Here is a 22,127-nt window from a genome sequence, read left to right on the forward strand (position 1 = left end):
CAGAAATTTCTAATTCAAAGAAATAGTTAAACCTAAAGAAAACGTACTTAAAATATAAAAATATAATTCCATAGATAATAAAGATGCAAACAATTGGCTCAGTATCTCAGTGAGCATAAATAATAGTACCTAAAGAACAAGTGAATAAATGAAATATAAGAATATCTGAAGGAAAACTGTTTTGTTACTAAATATAGCAGCTTTCATCATAATGATGTTAGCATGCTGAAAGTTTATTGGAATGCTCTGAAAACTAACTAAATAAAAACCCAGACAGGTGTTCTGCAGCAATAAAAGCCTAAGAGATGAATTCAAAAATATTTGTGTGACTGTAATATCTTCACCACTAACTTTCACCATCTGCTGTCTGGCTGCTAGAGCTAATACTTTTAGGTTTGTTTTGTTAAATCTATATCTATCTATCTATCTATCTATCTATCTATCTATCTATCTGTCTGTCTGTCTGTCTGTCTATCTATCTATCTATCTATCTATCTATCTGTGTGTGTGTATTGATATATATATATATATATATATATACACACACACACTCACACTCACACACTCACACACTCACACACACACACACACACACACACACACACACACACACACACACACACACACACACACACACACACACACACACACAAATATCTGTCTCTCTCTTACTCTGTTAATATCATTGAAGAGTAGGAATAATGTGTCTGTTTTTGGAGCAAGGCATTTTAATAATGAACATGAGATTAACTACATTATTATGCTTGCTATCTGCATTATTTTCTGTCTTTGTAAGCTTAATACATAAATGAAAAAACTTGTCTTGTTGGAATGAATTGATACAGAAGAACACTTAAATCATTTGTGCATAGCAGTAAGATTATACTGTGCATAAGTACATGATAGGAATGAAGAGATAGGGAAATTAAAGTAATTAATATTTTACATGTCTAATAAAAGAAAACAGGAGACAAAGACAATTAACTGATACTGAGGATGTAATATGGGCATTTTACTTCAAGACTATTAAATGCTATGCTATGAATAAGTAAACTGATGGGAAATTTCATCTTATAATAAGACTGAGGTAGTATAAAGAGTCGCATAAATGCTTAAGGCTATGGTCATTTAATAAACTTAACCATGTGGTCATAGTTAGATACTGTCAGTCTTCACTTGTACGATATGTGATGTTAAGAAAGTTATTTTACTAGTCCAATCCTTTGTTGCCACTCAAGTTAATTCCTTGTGTCGTGTAAGAATTAAATGGCTTAGTGCTGAATCAATTTAAGTGTTATTACCAAGTATTTTGGTACTGCCTTTAACAAGCTTTCTGAGTAATAAAATAAAAATGTCAGACTAAATGAATTAATCATTTTGTGATAGTTATTTGGAATTCAGGTTTTACGTGAAGCCGGATTCTACGAAACATATCAATAGTGTTTTGGTATTTATTTGAACTGTGCTGGAAAACTGTATTTGCTGTATTAAGTTTAAACTGATGTGACAGAAGGTTTTTCCTTTTAACACTGCACTGTTTGTGGTCAACAGGTGTGCGAGATCCCACAACTCTTAGGAATGGGCAATAGGCGTTTCCCCATTTTTGTGCAATCTTGTAATCAGCAGAGGATGTGGGGAGTGCAGTTTTTTTATTTAAAATTTTGCATGTGCTGTGATTGTTTCCTGTCACTTGAGTAGTAGCATGTCTATGTTTTGAGGTTAACAGAAAGAAGTAATCCCATATATATATATCTTACACACAAAACACATATATATGTGTGTGCATATATATATATATATATATATATATATATATATATATATATATATATATATATATAAATGTGTGTGTGCATAGATATCTGTAGATATATGCACAAAGACTACATATATATATATATATATATATATATATATATATATATATATATATATATATGGGTTTACTTCATAATGTTGAAGATCCACAGACTCGAATTCCATAACATTGAGATGATAATAGTGAAAACCCGCTTACTCGAAATCTTAAAATAACAAAACCTGGAACATCGAACTTTTCAAGATACCACAGGTCCGGTCTTCACTTAAAGGAACACTGCTGCATTTAAATACAGCCTACACTAAATATGTATCAGCTGTTTGAAATGGAGATCGCGGTACAGTGAGGATCAGGAAATTTACCCTTTTCTCACTGTAGTGCAATCATGGAGTTGGCATATATAAGTTAGAGGGGTGTGGGGAGTGCAGGAGGGCCTGCCCCCCATACAAAACAGCTGATACTTATTTAGTGTAGGCTTTATTTAAACAGAGCAGTGCTTGTTTAAGTGAAGACACGACTTGTGGTAGGTTGAAAAGTTCTATGTTCCTGGTTTTGCTATTTTAAGATTTTGAGTAAATGGGTTTTCACTATTATTGTCTCGATGTTATGTAATTCTAGTATATGGGTCTTTGACATTATGAAGTAGACCCCTATATATATATATATATATATATATATATATATATATATATATATATATATATATACATCTGTGTGTGTATACATGTATATATACTATATTGTGTATTTTTGTGCATAAATGTGTGTGTGTATTTACTTTGAAAATATAATGCAGACTATAAAATTTAGAATTCAAAACCCAAAGTACTTAAGACAGCGATGTATTAACTATATAAATTTAAGGTCACAGTTGTATGCGATGTAGTTGTGTATTGAGTAATTTGTGAGTTTTTTATATACAATTACTAAATTCAATAGCATGTAACTTCAGAAAACATTATTTGTGCAAAAGGCTGACAGCTCTGTTTTGAGAAACAGGCATGAGTGCAAATAAGAGAAGATCACAGCATACACCATACCTCTCAAATGTCCAGATTTTTGTCTCATATTTTTGGTCTGTTCACTATAGAGTCTGGTTTTCTGGAAAATCACTGGTATGATCTGTGGACTGAAGTCAATAAATAATAACACAAATTTGAGTTTCAGACTTCATATCCTTCAGAAAAGTGCATGCTAACACAGATCCAGTTATTCTAGCAACTTTCTAAGTTTATGAGGCCACTACTTAAAATCTGTCCCTATTTTTGGGCCTTTGTCAAGTTCTGTCTACATTTCTTGCACTAAGAGGATAACAGGTATGAGTACAGCTTAGTTTCTGTTTTACTGGTCTTCTGTATAACATTGTGCATTACGCTACAGGTACAGCTTGGAGGCTATGACAAATATGTACAGAGAAACAAATCAAATTAGACTTTATAGTATCAGAAGTATATTATTTCTCTCAGACTCCATGTGCACATAAAAAATGACATAGTACAGTATATTAGTTTGGCACAGGGCAAGCTCCTTTGCATACCATTAGATGCACTGGACCAATACACATGTACTACTAACTTATTAGTATTGCAAGACTGCACACTGTCAGAGAAAGGGAAGTAATTACCTTTCCAAATAAATAAATAGATAAATAATTGTTCCTCTTTAGCTTATGCTTTACAGCATCAACTTTAAAATAAATCAGTAGGTGCATGGAAGGTTTGGTTCTTGCAAAAGACTGGATGAAAGATAATACAAACCACCATTTTGTGTGTTTATATTAAATCAAATATTATGCAACTTATGTTTTACATTTTGGTGAAAGACATATCACTATATAAAAATATTATTTGTGCAAATATTCACAGCTCTTACATAGAACATTAATAATGAATTATATAATGTACCACATATTTATTCAGTTTAATAGCAGCATTTTAATAAAATTCACTATATTGCATTTTCCATCCCCGAATCATTCTGTTGTATTTGCCATTCAGCATTTTTTCAAGATTATATCAGTTCAATAGTCTCTTTTTTGATTTACTTCCATCAATAAATTTGATGTTCAGGTTTCCCTATTATTATATTTGACAGTCATCAGTGTTCATTTGCAACAAAGAAAGAATGTTAATAAAATCTGAGAGATGGGTTTCCTTTTTAGAGGACATGACCTTTATTGGCATTACTAATAATAAACTGTGACAATAAATGTGAAATAAAATGGGAGTATTTACATATCTAAATATAAGACCTCCTTAGTAGAACCAATGTTTATTTTATTCAATACAGTCTTGAAAATGTATGTATATTTAAATAATGGGATATGGCTAATGTTGTAGTCATTTATAAAGGAAGCTATATATTAAATATTCAAAATTATACACCAATAAGCCTCACAGATACCTTAATTAAATTATTGAAACTGTACTTGTTTTATTTTGGACTAAAAATCTGAATACTTATGACTATTTTACTTATAGCAACATGGATTTATAAGTGCATGACCATTTTAACTACGCTAATGACATATTATAAAACTACGAGTTTGGCATGGATAGTGGAATAGCATTTCAAATACAACAGTATTTACATATGCAAATGTTATTTGACATTGCATGACATGAAGTGATTCTTGAAATATTCAATAATCATAATATAAATGCATAATTAAATACACTTAAATGGATTTCTATGTGGCTACCCAACAGGAATTAATGTGATGTTATTAATGGGTATCATTCAACACAGTCCTAGTTCTACTCTGAAAACAGTCCAGCTGCATAAACATTGCAGAAAGTAGTAAGACATGAGCTTAACTTTCAACATTTGATTATGTTGTGATTCAGAATGAGTATAATATTTATATGTGTAGGCAAATTGTTATGGAAGGAATAGCAAATATGATTTCACAGTTTCATATGTGATTTCATAACTATGCATCTGAGCATTAATAGATCAGTATATATTTTTTTATAGGTTCATAGGTAGGTACTAGCCTATCAGCCCAAGGGCCTAACTAAGCCTAGCCAACAAGGTTCCCTGGCTTATGCCACCCAAGAAAGTTAATTTCCTGTGCCCCTGTTGAGCAGAGCCACAGAAGTGATCCCTGGGGTGTAGTTCCTATTTCCCATCCACTCATCAAGATTTTACTTGAAGAGTGCTAATGAGGAACTTTGCTTGACATATATGGGTAGCTTGTTCCAGAGTATAGGAAGTCTCTGGGACAGCAATCTATCCCTCCAGCATGTCCTGTTTATTGTGGTGACAACGTTTAGGTCCCTAGAGTGTGTAGCTCAGAGGGATTGGGATTTCTTTAGGTGTAGCATGTCCAACAGCTCTGGGTTTGATATAGCTTTATATGTTAGGCAGAGATCTCCTCAGAGTAGGCGATATGCTACAGAGTAAAGATGGATTTTTTTGAGATGGTCAGTGTAGGGCATCTGTTTGGGGATAGTAATCCTCTTTGTGAGGTACTTCTGTGGCCTTTCCAGCTTCTGCAGATGTCTTGTGAGGTACATTCCAAAAGGGGCATTGTACTCTATAATGGGTCTAATGAGTGCCAAGTAGAGGGGAACAATGACCTCTCTTTTCCTGGATGAGAACCCTTTTGTGATGAAGTGTGCCACATAGAAGGATTTCTTGACTACTGTGGCGATGTGATTATCAAAAGAGAGATTACTGTTCACCTGGGTCCCAAGGTCTCTTATCACACATTCGGCCATTTATGTAGTAGTTCATGAGTACAGAGTTTTTACCAAAGGGCACGACAATGCACTTTTTGGCATTGAGCTTGAGGCCATTCCTCTGACACCAGGCATCTGTCTCAGTGAGGCCCTTCTGTAGGATGTCCACATCATTTGGGGACTCAACTATGGCTCCTAGTTTACTGCCATCTGCGAACTTCATTAGCCGGAGGCCTTCTGTGTTAGCCTGTACTTCAGCGAAGTAGATACCAAACAGAAGAGGTCCCAGGACTGAACCCTGTGGTACTCCACTTGTCACTTGTTTGAAGTCAGATTTAGAGTCTGTAACTTTTACAGTGTGGGTTCTGTAAGTGAGCCAGTTGGCAACCCATCTTGTGATGTAGGGATTTTTACCTATTTTAGTGAGTTTAGCTATAATTCTAGAATGGGGGGATGGTGTCGAAAGCCTTGGCGAGGTCAAGATAGGCTGTGAGAATCACCTTACCCTCGTCTACAGCTTTGGTGACTGCCTCAAAGAAGTCGATCAAGTTCAGAAGGCATGATCTGGCTTTCACAAACCCGAACTGGGTGGAGTCCAGAGTTTGGAGGTTACCAATTTCTTTGTTTATGAGTTCCATGATGATACGTTCCATGGCCTTGCAGACCAGGCTCGTCAGGCTAATATGGTGATAGTTCCCAGGATCAGTGGTGGCTCCCCCTTTGTGGACTGGGATAACTGTTCCTGTGTGCCATTCAGTGTGCATAAAGCCTGATGTGAGACTATGATTAAACATGGTGCTTAGGTGGGGAGCCAGTTCGTTCTGAAGTTCATGTAAAATGCAGCCTGGGATGTTGTCCAGTCCCAAGGATGTTGTGTTTTTGGTTTCAAACAGTGAAGGTTTTATCTGCATAGATGTGATTACAGGGACTGCATTTTTCCTGCATAGGTATGGGCCTTTTAGGGGGTGAGAGGGGGGGTAAAGTTAGCACTGAGCCTATCTTTCCAGGATGTTGGCAATCTCAGTTGGTTCCAGTGGCAGCTGGTGACTTCAAATCAAAGGGGGCTGCAGGAGACAGTCGAATGGGTGGGGCCAATAGGAAGGAGTGTGACCAACTGGAAAGGGGCAGAGCTAGTCTCAAAACCATCAAAACTGGGACTTTAATTAAATACGCTGCCCTGGGTGAGAAACTGTTATTGTGAAAGTCCAATCAAGACAAAATATAGTGTAGAAGAAAAAAATTTCAATGCATTGGCTACATGACAGCTTACTTAATATCTAGATGGAAACAAAAAGGTTGAGAGGCATGAAAAAATAAATTACTTTCAAGTATAAAAAAACAAGCAGCACTCAACTCAAACCACTTCTCCTTGCACTGCAGTTCTAATTATAATTTACATTCAGCTTTATAAAAGTACCAAGTAACATTCTGAAAGTAGCAATCTCTGTGATACCCCCATTTGTAAAAATGTTTCTTATCCAAAAATGACCTGCTGCCTGACAACAACTATCTACTTGTTTTATGGGGAAAACATGATCAAAGTAAAAAAATGAACACCAAACAAGAAATAAGCTCAAGATAAATTGCTTAAAGGATTACTGCACAGGTTATGGACGACACGACAGATTGGCATTCTGTTTAGTTTATGGGTAAAGCCTGAGAAGATGACTGCAAGTCTCCAACAAATGTAATGAGCTTCTGAAAATACCATAATCCTGTCCTTTATTCCAAATACTGTCATATGCATTCAATACCTAAGGCTTATACGTTATCTAGTTATGTAAATATTCTCTGCATGGCAACAACAAACAGGCTTTCAATGTTGGTAATTCTTTAACAGTATGCTTATTAAAGCTTACTTGCATCTTACAGTCTCAGACAAGCTTACCTCTTGGTTATTAAAACATTGCTACTTAAACACAGAGCAACAGGCACTGCAATAACATGCATTTTCTGAATAAGAAGAAGTATAAATCAACCGTATAAAATATGCCAGAAAACCAGAACATTCTGCAAAATCAAGGACAGATGAAAAGCCATTGTAGTACTTGTTTCTACCTTGGATGGGGGGATACTCTGCACACTTACACTGCATAACTACTCCTTGCCTTGCTTGCACATCCTGAGTCACTACTTGGGAGAGTGAGGCGCAACAATTATGTCACAATTGAAATGTCTCTGGCTGACGGTGATGGCCTTGACAGATTTATCATACCTTTCAACCTCAGAGCAAGAAATCTGGGCAAAGCCATAAATAGAAGTGGGACAAAGGCCCAAAAATAAGAACAAGTTTTAAATACTGCTCTGATAAACTTAGAAAGACAATAGAATAGTAGGTCTTGCATTAGTATGAATTTTCTGAAGGGTATGAAATCTGCAACTCAAATGTCTGTCATTATTTTGTAACTTCAGTCTTTAATAATGTGCAGCTAATTTGCCAGAAAACCACAATTTAATGAAAACAGACCAAAAATGTGATGCAAAAATATAAAGTAGCCACACAATACAACTGGGAACCTGTCAAAGAAAGGACACTTTTTAATATTAGTACTGTTTAAATTGAGCAGCTGACAGAAATAAGAGAATCTACATGCATTTCTGAAATAAAAGTAATCTAAAACTCATATCATAACAATTATTTATTAATTGTAAACCCCCCACATTTTCTTCCAAAACTGTCAATTTGCAGAGGGATTATTAGGGGGAGAGCAACATTTTGAGACAAAGTCGGGGACAGTTGAGAGGTTTGGATATACCTAATTCTATAAAGCGATTTATTTGCGCATACCTTTCAACCTCTTAATGCAGGAAATCTGGACATGGCCAAATATACTGGGGGAACATACAGACAGTACTAAAAATTGCTCTTGTATAAACTTAGACAGTTGCTAGAATAACAGGTCTTGCTTTAGCATGCATTTTTCTGAATGGTATGAAGTCTGAAACTCAATGTCTGTCATTATTTAGTGACTTCATTCCTAAATGATTTGCCAGAAAACCACAGATTTTATGAGGAACAAACCAAAACGAAGAAGCAAAAATCTATTCATTCTGTGAAAATATGGACAGTTGACAGGTATAGTTCAGCTGGGGCTGTCTTTGAATTTGCCGCCCTTCCACCCTCACAAAATCATGTTTGAATGGGGCCTCCCCCTGCAGCCATTCCAATGTCCCATTACTTGGCTATTTCACTCCATTTACCATAAACACTGTAATATGCATACTGTTTTACTTCTTCGATGATTTGAACTTCATTTAAAATTTTTATTTTATATTTTACAGCACAAATACTAATAGACATATGCTAAACAAAGCAATAAAGTCTCAAAATGAAAATAGACTTAGCATTAAAATTTCTCTGCCCTTGAAACTCACATTCATTGAAACAGCGTTGAAGCCCACATTCAAAGAAAATACATCTGGCCAGTGGCAGATAAAGATTAACTTTGGGCTGTTTTCACATCATAGGCCCCTTGCACAGGAAACATACATGTGTTCTTTGATGCACCTTCCTGATTGTATTAAATTATATTCCTTGTACAATACAGTACAGTTGTTTCACAGCGTTTTAAATTTATTTTTTGAATATTTTTCCATTAACAATGAAACAAAATGCATGCACCAATGAGAAAACTGCCCAGTTCAGAACATTTCCATCATAAAAATCTACTCAAACTTCTACAATCCACCAGTATCAGTAAATATGCACAATCTCTGCAGAAGTAAAAGTCATCTAAATAATTCCACATTAAAGAGATCTGTAACTAATGAAGAGGTTGCTGCTAGCAAACAACTTTATATTTCATTGTTTCATCTGCAAATAAAGTGCATGTTGCCCTTGAGGAATAAATTGCCCATATTACAGTAAAAGAATAAGCTAGTAATATTGCAATAGGGAATGGATGGCAAACTGATAACAGGTTCATCGTTACTGGGCATCTCCGCAAAGAGGACATTCTCAGGACTGCAGCATCCACCCCCTTTAAAAGTACAACACAGTACAGTATTAGAAATGCACCTCTATACTGTGGGAGTAGAACCCACAGCCTTCTGCATCGATAGCAAGCACACTACCTGTTGTGCTACTAACAATGGAAGCAGACTCAGCATAAGCAGCACTAGACTTCTTTTCAAGCTCTCAGCTCCTTGTAAAATCCAGTCGACACTCAACTCTCTCTCTTAACTTTGAAGCACAAGAAATCGGGAAAAGCCAAAATGTATTGGGGGGCAGGACAAAAGCCCAAAAACTAGGGACACATTTTAAACATTGCTTGTATAATCTTATAAAGTTGCTAGAATAAAATGTTGTGTTACCAACATGCATTTCATTGCCAAGACTTTAACCCAGGACCCTCTGCACTTCAGTCAGAGCAACATACCACTATGTCAAATCAGCTGTTTCTTAAATGAACAGCTAGACTGAAAGTTAAATGGCTATCATTTAGTGAATTCAGTTATCATAGCTATCAACCTCTTAGCACAAAACACCTAGACAAAGCCAATAATGGAGGAATACAGCTCCCAAACATATTCAGTGAATTCAGTTCTCACCATAGCTCTCAACCTCTTAGCACAAAAAAACTGGACAAATGAAAGCCAATCATGGGGGAATACAGCCCCAAAAATAGGAACAAATTTTAAATATTGATCTTATAAAAAGAAAAGTGCTAGAATAAATGGTTTTGTGTTACCATGTACTTTCTGAAGAAGATGAAGTCTAAAATTCAAATGTCTGTCATTATTTAGTGAATTCTAAATCTAGAAAACCACAAATTTCACAAGAACTAAAATATGAGGCAAAACTTTTACACGTTGTGGTGGGTAGGAAATCCAAGCTCTTGCTACCTGCTCCCAAGGTACAGGGCTTGAGTCTACTCTAGCCACCAGGTATATTTAACTGGGGCATTACACACACGCACACACACACACACACACACACACACACACACACTACCTAAGTCTGTTGCTAATTCTTCCATTGCTTGCTCATCCTTTCCTAGCTCCATTTGTTGCAGTTCTGCACTAAGTCCTTCCATTGCTTGTCGTGCACTAAAATGCCCTGCGAGAAGTCCTTCCCCTTCCTGAGAGAGCAGGCCATCCTGCAGACATTGCAGTCTGATCCCTTTCCAGTCTATGCAGTTATAACTGCATAGACTTCTGGGATCTCTGCACTTGAATGCTGTCTTCATAATCCAAACTGCTGCTGAGACAGTCCAGATTCTGCGTATGTTCCGGACTGGTTCAGCAGCAGTCCAGATATCAGGAAATGCCGCAAGCGTGCATGTGTGAAGGTCCAGGACTTGCATTTGTATTTTTTATTTTTATTTTCTTTCTTCGTTTTTTTTATTTTACTTTCTTTTCTTTTACAGCTGTGAGGGGGACTGCAGTCCTGCAGTCCATTGGCACGAGCCGCCCCTGTTGGTTCTGTAATTTATGTGCCATTGTGCTGTAACTCAGAGAAGATCTGGGTGTTGCCATTGAGATTCTTGACTTAGCTATAGAATGCTTTGTGGCTGCCCTTAGAATCAGTGGCAATTTTGTTTTCATAGCTAGCTTTAGAGGATCTTATAAGGGATCACAGCTTTTTACTGAAGCTGACCAGGGAGCTCCTCCACTCATGGGATTTTACTCTCTTTTGCAACAATTTCTTCCTTCTGTTGTAAAGTTTGTTTATGGCAGAGGACCACCAGATTGGCTTCCTTTTTTTTGGAGGATAGCATCTTGGTTCTGTTTGGGATAGCACAATCCATGCACTTGTGTAAGTGCTTATAGTGTGCATTTGTGTAGGATTCAGCAGTCTTAACTGTATTGTCCATCTGCATGGGTGTCATGAAGTTTGCCACTTCTGTCTTAAGAAGCATGAAGTTGGCTTTGGAGAAATTTTTTACCATGGTTTCCTTAATGGTGGGTGGTGGCGGGATGCAGATATCTAGGGTGATTAGCTTATGGTTGGATCTGACCAACGATGAGATGACTTCAGGTGTGGAACACCGGTCACTCATGTTGGTAATGAATAGGTCTAGGATATTGTTGCCCCTGGTGGGGGTGTGGATAAGTTGATTGAGGACATTGGTATTTATGAATTCCAGAAAGCCTTGAGCGAAGGAGTTGGTACATGAGTAGTTTTCCCAGTTAATGGTGGGGTAGTTGAAATCGCCCATTATTAGGGTGTTTGGTTGAACCCTAATATTTTCCAGTATATCAAGAAAAGAGGAGTGGGTATCCTGGGGCATGGTGGGGGATCTGTAGGAAGCTACAGTTTGGATTGTAGTTTTGCCCAGAGTTAGTTGCACTTGGATAACCTCGGATGCATTATGCTGCACAGCTAGCCTGGAGGTGTGGATATCCTTAATGAATATGGACACATCTCGGACTTTGGTGTTCTGGTCCAGGTTAGATGGACAAAAAGTGTGGTATGTTTTATAGCCTGGTAATGCATGGGTGCTCTCTAAAGCCTTGAACCAGGTTTCAGTCATTGCACAGATATCAATGTTCTCCATTTTAAGGAGTGCCTCGAGTGAGTGCATTTTGAGATTTAGACTTCTAGCATTGAGTAGCATTACCCTCAGTTTTTGCTTGCCTGTTCTTGTTACGGTGGTGAATTTGTCATTTGAACCTTGCCTAAAAAAGGCATTATAGGGGCAGCAAGACCCTTAGCCAGTATCCAGAATCCCAGGGGTGACAGGTGCAGACCATCTCTGGCAAAGCATCATGGTCTGTCAACCATGTCGTCCTAGGCTGACAGATACTGGCTCCTCTAAAATCACACCAGACGCTTAGCCAGTTGTTGAAGTCAATCATTTTGTCCTTGTATTGCTGTATCATTCTGGGTGATGGCAGGATGCTACTCAGGGCTAGGGTCATACCTGCCTGGGCTACAAGATTGGAGAGCTCTTCCATGTCTCTTTTCATGTAGTCCAAGGAGGTACATCTCAGGTCATTCACACTGACATGGACAATGACAGAGTAATATTTGTACTTGTTGTGGAGTAACCTGAGCACGTGTGTAATGTGGTGGATCCTGGCACCTGACAGGCAGCTGACAGTAACCTTCTCCTTGTTTATCCTAGTGAGTGTGCCAACAGTGTGCCTGACTATCGAGTCACCTATGACTAGTGTGTTGGGTACGTTGTTTTGCCTTATGGGTTGTGGTTTATTGGCACACCGAGTCTGTGGACTATGTGTCATTTGGGTTGTGTTGGTGGGTGAAGGCTGCTTGCATTTCTGCTTTGGAGGTCTCTGTTGCTTGAGCAGATTATTATTGAGAGCCTCTGTGAATGTTTTTATGTTTCTATGTGTGGATTTTGGTGGTGTAGGTTTAGTGGGACTATGTGACGAGTGTAGTGTGGTGCAAGTGTTTACCTTCTCCTCTTGACTGTCAAGTTCAGTCTTGGTTGGAGAGAACTTTACCTCCAATTTGGCTAGATAAGTGCATCTCTCACAGGTTGTGGTGTTGGGTGGTAGGAGGAGAGCGTTATCTGTGTACATGAGACAATTGCTACATTGCCCCAAGATGCCCAGGTTCATCAGATAGACAGATAGATAGAAGCTGACCCTTGGACACGCCTGAATAAAAAACTACTTTCCTCTAGACAAGTTAGGAAAGTGAGTATAAGAGTTGTCTTTCTCTAAGCAAGTGAGGAAAGTAAGTACAAAAACTGTAATTTGTAGCCTATTTAGTGCTAACAACAATTTCTGAACAAGTGCTGTGCACAAATAAGCAAATTCAGGTGCTAAAACTAAGAATCTGTACCTGGATCTTGTGATAGATAGGCTACCTAGTGCTTACCACTCCCACTGATAATCTAGAATGCTTTCCTCCAACACAGAAAGGCTTGGGTGCTCAGAAGCTTACAAGCAGTCCTGGATACAGAAAATCTGTATCTGGACTAGACTAGTTACAGGAAAGGTGGGAAACAAGCGCAGATATGGGCTTTTAAAACAGAAGGTTGAAAGAGATGGAAAAACTGCCCAAATGGCCAATAAACTACAATTTCTGGGCCAGAAACCACTCTTGTGGTAGATAGGCTACCTAGTGCTTACCACTCTCACTGATAAGCTAGAAGGCTTCCCTCCAACACAGAAAGGCTTTGAGGACTCAGAAGCTTACAAACAGTCCTGGATACAGCAAATCTGTATCTGTACTAGACTTGTTATAGGAATGGCATAAAAAAGCTTAGAATTTTATTTGTAAAGTGTAAAGGGAGAAAGGAGAAACATAAGATAATTCAAAATTAAGGACCTAAATGGCTTGCCCTTCACAGATTTTCTCTGTGTATTAGGTAGAATGAGTTAGTGACACTAGAATGGAATAGAGCGGCGATAGAGCTGAACAGATAGGACTGGTAGAAGTGTCTGAAGTCAAAGTATGATCTCACTGTACTCAGTTGAGTGAGCAAATGAGTTAGACCCAGGAGGAGTGTTCAACCACAAATTTACAGGAGGGGCGGGCAATTCCAAAGCCACCAAGATTAATACCAAAATAAGTACAGGGAAGGATGGTGGGAAACTAACCGCAGGGACAGAGAGAGACCACAGTATTCTATGAAACAATTAAATAGAAAAATAAATAACTACAGAGAGACACAGACCACAATATTCAATGAAACAATTAGACAGAAAAATAAAATGCAGTACAATCTTTAACACTGTAAGTTTGTACTTAACTCAGCTAGTAATGCAGTTGATTGTAGGTATGTAGCAGAAGCCAAACAACTCAGATATTGAGCAGTAATAAATTCAAAGATATGTGACTAACACTTATAAATACAGAGAAACCCTCTAGGCTGAATTTAACACTGAATATCAATGAAGTGAAACACACTAGCCCCCACTTACTGCAGAGAGAGAGAGAGAGAGAGAGAGAAAGACCACAGTATTCTATGAAACAATTAAATAGAAAAATAAATAACTGCAGAGAGACACAGACCACAATATTCAATTAAACAATTAAATAGACAGAAAAATAAAATGCAGTACAATCTTTAACACTGTAAGTTTGTACTTAACTCAGCTAGTAATGCAGTTGATTGTAGGTATGTAGCAGAAACTACCGCCCAGTCTAACAAGCATGATCTGCAAGGCCATGGAATGTATTATCATGGAACTTATAAACAAAGACATTGGCAGCCTTCAGACACTGAACCCAGTTTGGGTTCGTGAAGAGCCGATCTTGTCTCCTGAACCTGATTGACTTCTTCGAATCAGTCTCCAGAGCTTTGGACGAGGGTAAGGTGGTCCACACAGCCTATCTGGACCTCACCAAGGCCTTTGACACCACCCCCCACTCTGGAATCATAAATAAACTTACTAAGCTAGGCATTAATCCCTACATCACTCAATGGGTTGCCAACTGGCTTACTGACAGAACCCACACTGTAAAAGTAACTGACTCCAAATCCAGCTCCAGAAAAGTGACAAGTGGAGTACCTCAGGGTTCAGTTCTGGGATCACTCTTGTTTGGCATCTACTTCTCTGAAGTACAGGCCAGTACTAAGGGACTCTGGCTAACAAAGTTCGCAGATGGCTGTAAACTGGGAGCCATTACTGAATCTCCAAATGATGTGGATACTCTACAAACCGGCCTTACAGAAACAGATGCTTGGTGCCAGAGCCATGGGCTCAAGCTCAATGCCAAGAAATGTATAGTTATCCCCTTTGGGAAAAACATGTACCCGTAAATTACCACATAGGTGGCATTACACTAAACACCGAAAGTGTGATAAGAGACTTAGGGACACAGGTGCACAGTGGTCTCACCTTCAATAACCTCATCGCCACAACATTCAGGAAATCCTTCTATGTGGCACACCTCATCACTAAGAGCTTTTCATCCAGAAAAAAGGAGGTCATTGTCCCACTGTACTCATCCCTCATCAGACCCATTATAGAATACAACGCCCCATTTGGTATGCACCTCTCAAGACACCTGCAACAACTGGAAAGGCCGCAGAAATACCTCACTAAAAGAATCACAGGCCTAAAGCAGATGCCCTATGCTGACCACCTTAAAAAACTCCAGCTATACTCTGTCGCATATGGTCTACTCAGAGGCGATCTCTGCTTAACATACAAGGCCATGTTAAATCCAGAACTGTTGGACATGCTACACTTAAAAAAATCTCAATCCCTGAGAGCCACATGCTCCAGGGATTTAAACCCTGTCATCACAATAAACAAAACATGCTGGAGGGATAGGTTCCTGACCCAGAGACTCCCCAGACTCTGGAATAGACTGCCCATACATGTCAAGCAGAGTGCCTCTTTGGCCCTCTTCAAAAGGAACCTTGACGATTGGATGGGAGAAAGAAAATTCACCCCGGGAATCACACGCTAGACAGGGGTCCAGGAAGTAAATAGTGTGGGAAGAAATAGCCAGGGAATTGTTATGGCTAGGCTTGTATAGGCCCTAGGGCCGATAGCCTAGTACCAACCTATGAACCTATAAGCCAAACAACTCAGATATTGAGCAGTAATAATTTCAAAGATATGTGACTAACACTTATAAATACAGAGAAACCATCTAGGCTAAGAGTTTAACACTGAATATCAATGAAGTGAAACACAATAGCCCCTACTTACTACAGAGAGAGAGAAAGAGAGAGAGAGAGACCACAGTATTCGATGAAACAATTAAATAGAAAACTAAATAACTAGAGAGAGAAACAGACCACAATATTCAATGAAACAATTAGACAGAAAAATAAAATGCAGTACAATCTTTAACAATGCAAGTTTGTACTTAACTCAGCTAGTAATGCAGTTGATTGTAGGTATGTAGCAGAAGCCAAACAACTCAGATATTCAGCAGTAATTGTTATCTGTTTATACATCTAATAATTTGGTTAGCTATTTTTGTGGTACAAAATCTAAAAATACTTATTATGCCTGGACAACCTAAATTATATAAAATTACTAAATATGTTTAAGCATTACCATCATTTATCAAAGGCAGTGGGGGCTTCTTTCTTTTCTTTGTTTTTTTGGGATAAACTCCAAGAGATAGTACAAAGGAAAATACATTGGACTGGATTTATACAGTTTGAAACATGGTGACCTTATATATCATAGCATCGTGTGAAATGAGTATTGACCTGGTTCAGACCATTTACATAGAAGCAATAAAGTGTCATAAATGGGAACTGATTTTAATAATATAGTTGTTTTTAAGAATGGCCTATACAATAAAATATATGTAGTGTCTTGAGAGCTATTCTGATGCTCCAGTTATGCGATTTTTTTATGTTGGAAATGGAGAAAGAATTTGATGAACCTTGATACACACCCACTGCTTTGGGGAAACCGTCTGTGAGTCTGAGCACTGTTCATACCTCTGTCATTCAGTCTCTCTGCATAAGCTGCACTAATTCTACAAATACTTCCAGGGCTTTGAACAATCACAGGGCTACCTAATTCAGCTTCCTTTGGACCTTGTCATATGTTTTCTAAAAGTCTTGGAATGCTCATTCAGACGTTTTTCCTCATCTCCAGCTTTTTCTCCAGTATCTGTTTCACTGCAAATATAGGATCAGTTGTACTGCTTGTTGCTCTGAAACTGAATTCTTTAATTCCCATCTTACTTTCTACTTCTATGTGTACTTTTTAACTCTTCATATTTATCAGTCACCCAGTCCAGCATTTCACTGTAGTGTGATAGGGACCTAAATATAACCTGCAACTTAATAGGACATGCTGGAGGGACAGATTCATCTCCCAGTGACTGCTGTGTCTTTGGAATAGGCTACCTATTCATGTGAAGCAGAGCACCTCTATGACACTGTTCAAGAGGAACCTGGGTGAGTGGATGGGGCACTGTAAATTCTTACTGAATATAGCACCCACAACCCTCCTGAATATGGGCAGCCATTACTAAATGCAATCTTGGGTAATAACAAACATTTCTAAGGGTATTATATTGGGATGAAACTGCTAGGCTTTAAATGACATCCTGGATGATAGCCTAGTAATCTCCTATGATCCTACCTGTGTATTGCATGCAGTTTTGAATATCCAATTGTTGTTTTACACTTGAACTAGAATGTCTGTTCTCCGTTCATACAGTATATGTCTCTTTCCATACCAGGATGAGTACCCTCAGGTGTTATTTCACTGATAATGCACCTAACATCTTTATTACATTTGGAGTGTTGGAGTGGCTTTATCTGATCTACCTGCTTTGCCGGACTTCATCTTCCTTAGTGCACTTCATACTTCTTCTAGGCTGGGTTCTCATCTTTCTCTCTTTCATCCTAGGTTTTATATACAATAGAATAGTTTCTGTAGGGTTTTCCGCATTCAGAAGCTTGTTGAAATACTTCCATCTGCCTTTGATATCTTGTGGATTGGTGAGCAGATTGTTCATAACTTCATAAGTGATTTCTAGGTTAATGGCCCCAAGAAGCCTTTTAAGCCCAGCAATGTATTTCCATATAAAATTGATAGAATAAATTACCCTGTGGCATATAGTTGTGCTTAGATGGCATAGCATTACAGGTTGCCCCTGTCTAATTGGTGCAAGACTAGGAGTGCATTTTTGATTTCTTATCCATAGGTCCAGGTTATATTTGAAAAGGATGAGGCAGAGGGGTAGCTAACTCAGCTGTGCCAGTTCTATGAACTAATGCCCTACCCCACAGCTCCACAAGTGAAAAGCAAACCCCCCCCACAAGCTCTTCAAGTGAAGAGAAAATAAAAAGTCTTTGGACCTTTGGCTTCCTTACAGACGATCGCTCCCCACCAAATAATTCACACCTCACTCAACTGTTTGTCAAGAGTAAAAAAAAAAAAATAAATAAATAAAATAAAATAAAAAAGGACTTCTGCAGTACAGTACCCAATACACATCCCCAGCTATTCAAGTGAAAAGTGAAAAAAAATGCACTGAATTCAGGTGCCTTTCTGTACCAGCATTTTGGTACAGAAAAAAGATTCAAGTCTGCCTCTCAATCCTGCCAGTACAAATGCCCCCTTCATCCCATCCTTGCTACGCTACTGGGTGAGAGATGAACTCTGTTTCACATGGATGGGATGCTTGTTCCAATGTAGGGGTAGACTCTGAGGCACACATATCTGTCCTTACAACATCTTCTGCTTGTGTTACAAATGATGTTTGGGTCCTTGGATCAGACAGTTCTAATGCTGTTAGCTTTGTTGATGTGCAGCAAGTTCCTCAGTACAGGCTTAGATGATGCCTTATAAGCCAGGCACAGATCACCTCTCAGTAATCTGTAAGAGACTGAGTATAAAGAAAAGTATTTTAGGTGGTCTGTTTATTCCATGTGAATTCTGCCTTGTGTTCCAGGTGTTGCATATGCTTGGTAAGGTACATACCGAAGAGAACATTATCCTCTGTGACTGGTCTAATGAAGACTGAGTACAGAGTAGAATAATGCCATACCCTTGATAATCAGTTGTACAGTATAGCACAATTTCATTATAACAGTAGACACATGGTGGTCAAAGGCCAGGCCACTGTCTACATATGCTCCCAAGTCCCTAATCACTAGGTCTCCTCTTAGGAGTGTATTGTCTATATGGTAATTTGGAGAGGGAGATGACTTTCCAAAAGATACTATTATGCATTCTGTGTCATTTTGCTTTAGTCCATGGCTCTGGCACCAGTTACTGGTTTGCAAGAAACTATCTTGGGGATATTATTATCTTCTAGAGGACTAGCTGAACTTGTAGTCATCTGTAAACTTGGTTAGCCAGAGGCCTTTAATGTTAGCTATGACTTCCAAAAAGTAGATGTCAAGAAGGAGTGGCTCTAGCACCAAGACCTAAGGAACTCCACTGGTGACTGTCCTTTTTGTGGAGGTAGAGTCCCCTATCCTGACTTCCTATGTCCTATCTATGAGCCTGTTGGCTATTCAATTGGGGCCAGAGGGCTTTACTCTTAATTTCATAAGTTTAGTGACAATACCCAAATGATGAATCATGTCAAATGCCTTGGCCTGGTCAAGATAGGCAGTGTGTACCATTTTGCCTTCATTCATAGCTTTAGTGACTTTCATGAAGAAGTCCACTAGGTTGAGCAGGCTTGAGCTTACATTGACAAATCCAGTCTGTGCTACATTCAGTGTCTGAAGATTTCCTATGCTTTTATTTATAATATCCATGATAATTTTTTCCATGGCCTTACATATGAGACTAGTCAGACTTATAAGTCTTTAACTACCTGGGTCAGTAGATGACCTGTCCTTGTGCAGTGAGAAAACTGCTACATTCCTCCATTCACTAGGCAGAAAGCCAGCTGGAGATTCTGGTTGAACAATGATCCTAAAGGGCCAGGTGGGCCATGTATCGTTCTTTTCAGGAGGGAACTTTGAATATTATCAGGGCACAGAGTTGCATTTTTTTTTGCTTTAGAGAATGCATTGAGACCTGTTGGCTAGTGATAGCCAGGGGCATTATGGTTGAGGTTATCTCATGGGAGGTGTCAGGGGGCAGCAGGATGAAACTGAAGCTAAATTTTGCAGCTAGTAGGTTTGCTACATCCTCTTGCTCTGTATAGGTGATTCTGTTCAACTAGTTCAGCACACTTTGTGTTACCTTTGAGGTTGCATACATAGCTGAAGAAGGCTTTATGGTTGTTCTCTGCCTGCAAAACTATCTTTACCTCAAATCTGGTTTTGGTAAATTTGACATGACTCCTGAGTTGCTTATTTAGTTTGATTTTTTTTTTTTTTGCCTTGCTGGGCATTGCACTTCCTACGATTTTCTTTCTTTTGTTATATAAGTTGTTGATATTAAGATTGCACAAGGTGGTTTGTTCTTTGAGTTAGTCCTATGCTTATTTGGGTGGGTACAGCTGCCTAAGTGCAGTTATTTACATAAAGGTATACAGTTTCTGTGAACAATTTTGCATAGTCATCTCTGTTTATGTGGTTTTGGAGAAGCTTGAGATGTTGTTTTGGTGTCACTCAATAGTAGCTGGTATTCATTTGGAATAATTTCTAAATGTACTAGGGTTAGATAATGACAGGTTTTAATTTTATTTCAAAGGAGACTGTTTTATGATCTGACCCAAAACAGTGAGGACATAACACTCAGTTTCCCCATGTTTGTCAGGAACAGGTAAAGGATGCCGGTACCCTTAGTAAATATACGGACGAGCTGTTCCAGAACTTTTGAGTTGACAAAGTCTAGGAATGTGCACATTGGATGTTGTGTACATTTCCCTGTTTATAGTGGGGTAGTTGATGTCACCCAGGACTATAGTGCTGGGTTCAATGCAGTGTGATTCCAATACATTTAGGTATATAGTATGGGTGTCCTGGGTCATATAGGGGGACCTATAGCTTGCAATGATATGGTATGTGACTTTGTTTATGGTGAAATGCATATGGAGTAGTTTAAATGGGTCTTGACCGGTCTTGAGGTGTGACTGTTTTTGATGAACATTCAGATGCCTAGACCTTTTGTGCCTTCTCATGCATTAGCTGGCATAAATGTGTGGAAGGCATTATAGATTTGTCCTGTCAGAGCTCTCTCCACTGCTTTATACCATGTCTCCATTACTACAGATGTGTACATTCTGCATGGTAACTAGGGTTGGAAGGAGTGGAGTTTTCTGTTTAGACTCCTGGCATTGAGCAGTATAGTAGAGAGTTGATTATCCAAAACATCAATTATCTGAACACAGTCTTCCAAAGCTTTTGGGTAGGAATAATCATAAAGTCTGAATATGTAAATGTTATATGTATTCCCTTGTGCATGCTTATTGAGCTTGTAGCTCCCTGTTGTGTGAAAAATATACTTGATTGCCCACTGGAATCACTGAAAGGCTGAAAAGTGTATTCCCTGTGTGCAGAAAAAAAAGATTTTAGAAGTTTTTTATCCAGTTTAATGTATGTTTGATTATCCAAACAATGTAATTATCTGAACAACCCTAGTTCCCAATTAGTCTGGATAATCAACTCTCAAGTGTAATACCTTCAGGTTGTCCTGGGCTGTTCTGCTATGTTGGAAAATTATCAGGTTGGCACTTCATAAAAAAGGCACTATGGGGCTAGACAAAGATTTATCTAATATTCAAAAGCCTAAAGAGGACAGCTGTAGACCACTGGGATAAAGAAGCCGATTTGAAAATCATATCCTCTCAGGCTAACAAATATTGTACCCCCTTCGAATGACACCAAAAACTTAACTAATTGTTAAAGTCAGTTATCTTCTGCTTATATTGCAGCATAATCCTCAGAGAAGCTAGAATGCTGCTCAGTGGTGGCTAATACCAGGCTGGGACACATAGTCTAAGAGCTTCATCAGGGATCTCTTCATATAGTCCAGAGAGGCCATCTCGGATCATTTACACAAACATGTACAATGGCAGAGTCATACGGGTGCTTGCAGTTCAATGACCTGAGTGCCTGCATGATATGGCAGATCCTGGCCCATGATAGGCAGTTGACAGTGACCCACTCCTTGCTCAGCTTGGCGAGAGGGGAATCTGTGTCTCATGTTGGAGTCACCCGTGAGTAGAACATTAGCTTATGTGGAGGTTTGCCTTATAGGTTTACAAGTTGATGCACAATGCACTGAAGCTATACATGTCATGGTGGGTATTGCTTTGCTAGAATGTTTGTAAGGTTGCTGAGGAACACTAATGTTATTATTGCATCTAGGAG

The sequence above is a fragment of the Protopterus annectens genome, chromosome 15.part0, assembly GCF_019279795.1.
Source record: "Protopterus annectens isolate FY-2018-M chromosome 15.part0, PAN1.0, whole genome shotgun sequence".
In the NCBI taxonomy this organism is placed as follows: Eukaryota; Metazoa; Chordata; order Ceratodontiformes; family Protopteridae; genus Protopterus; species Protopterus annectens.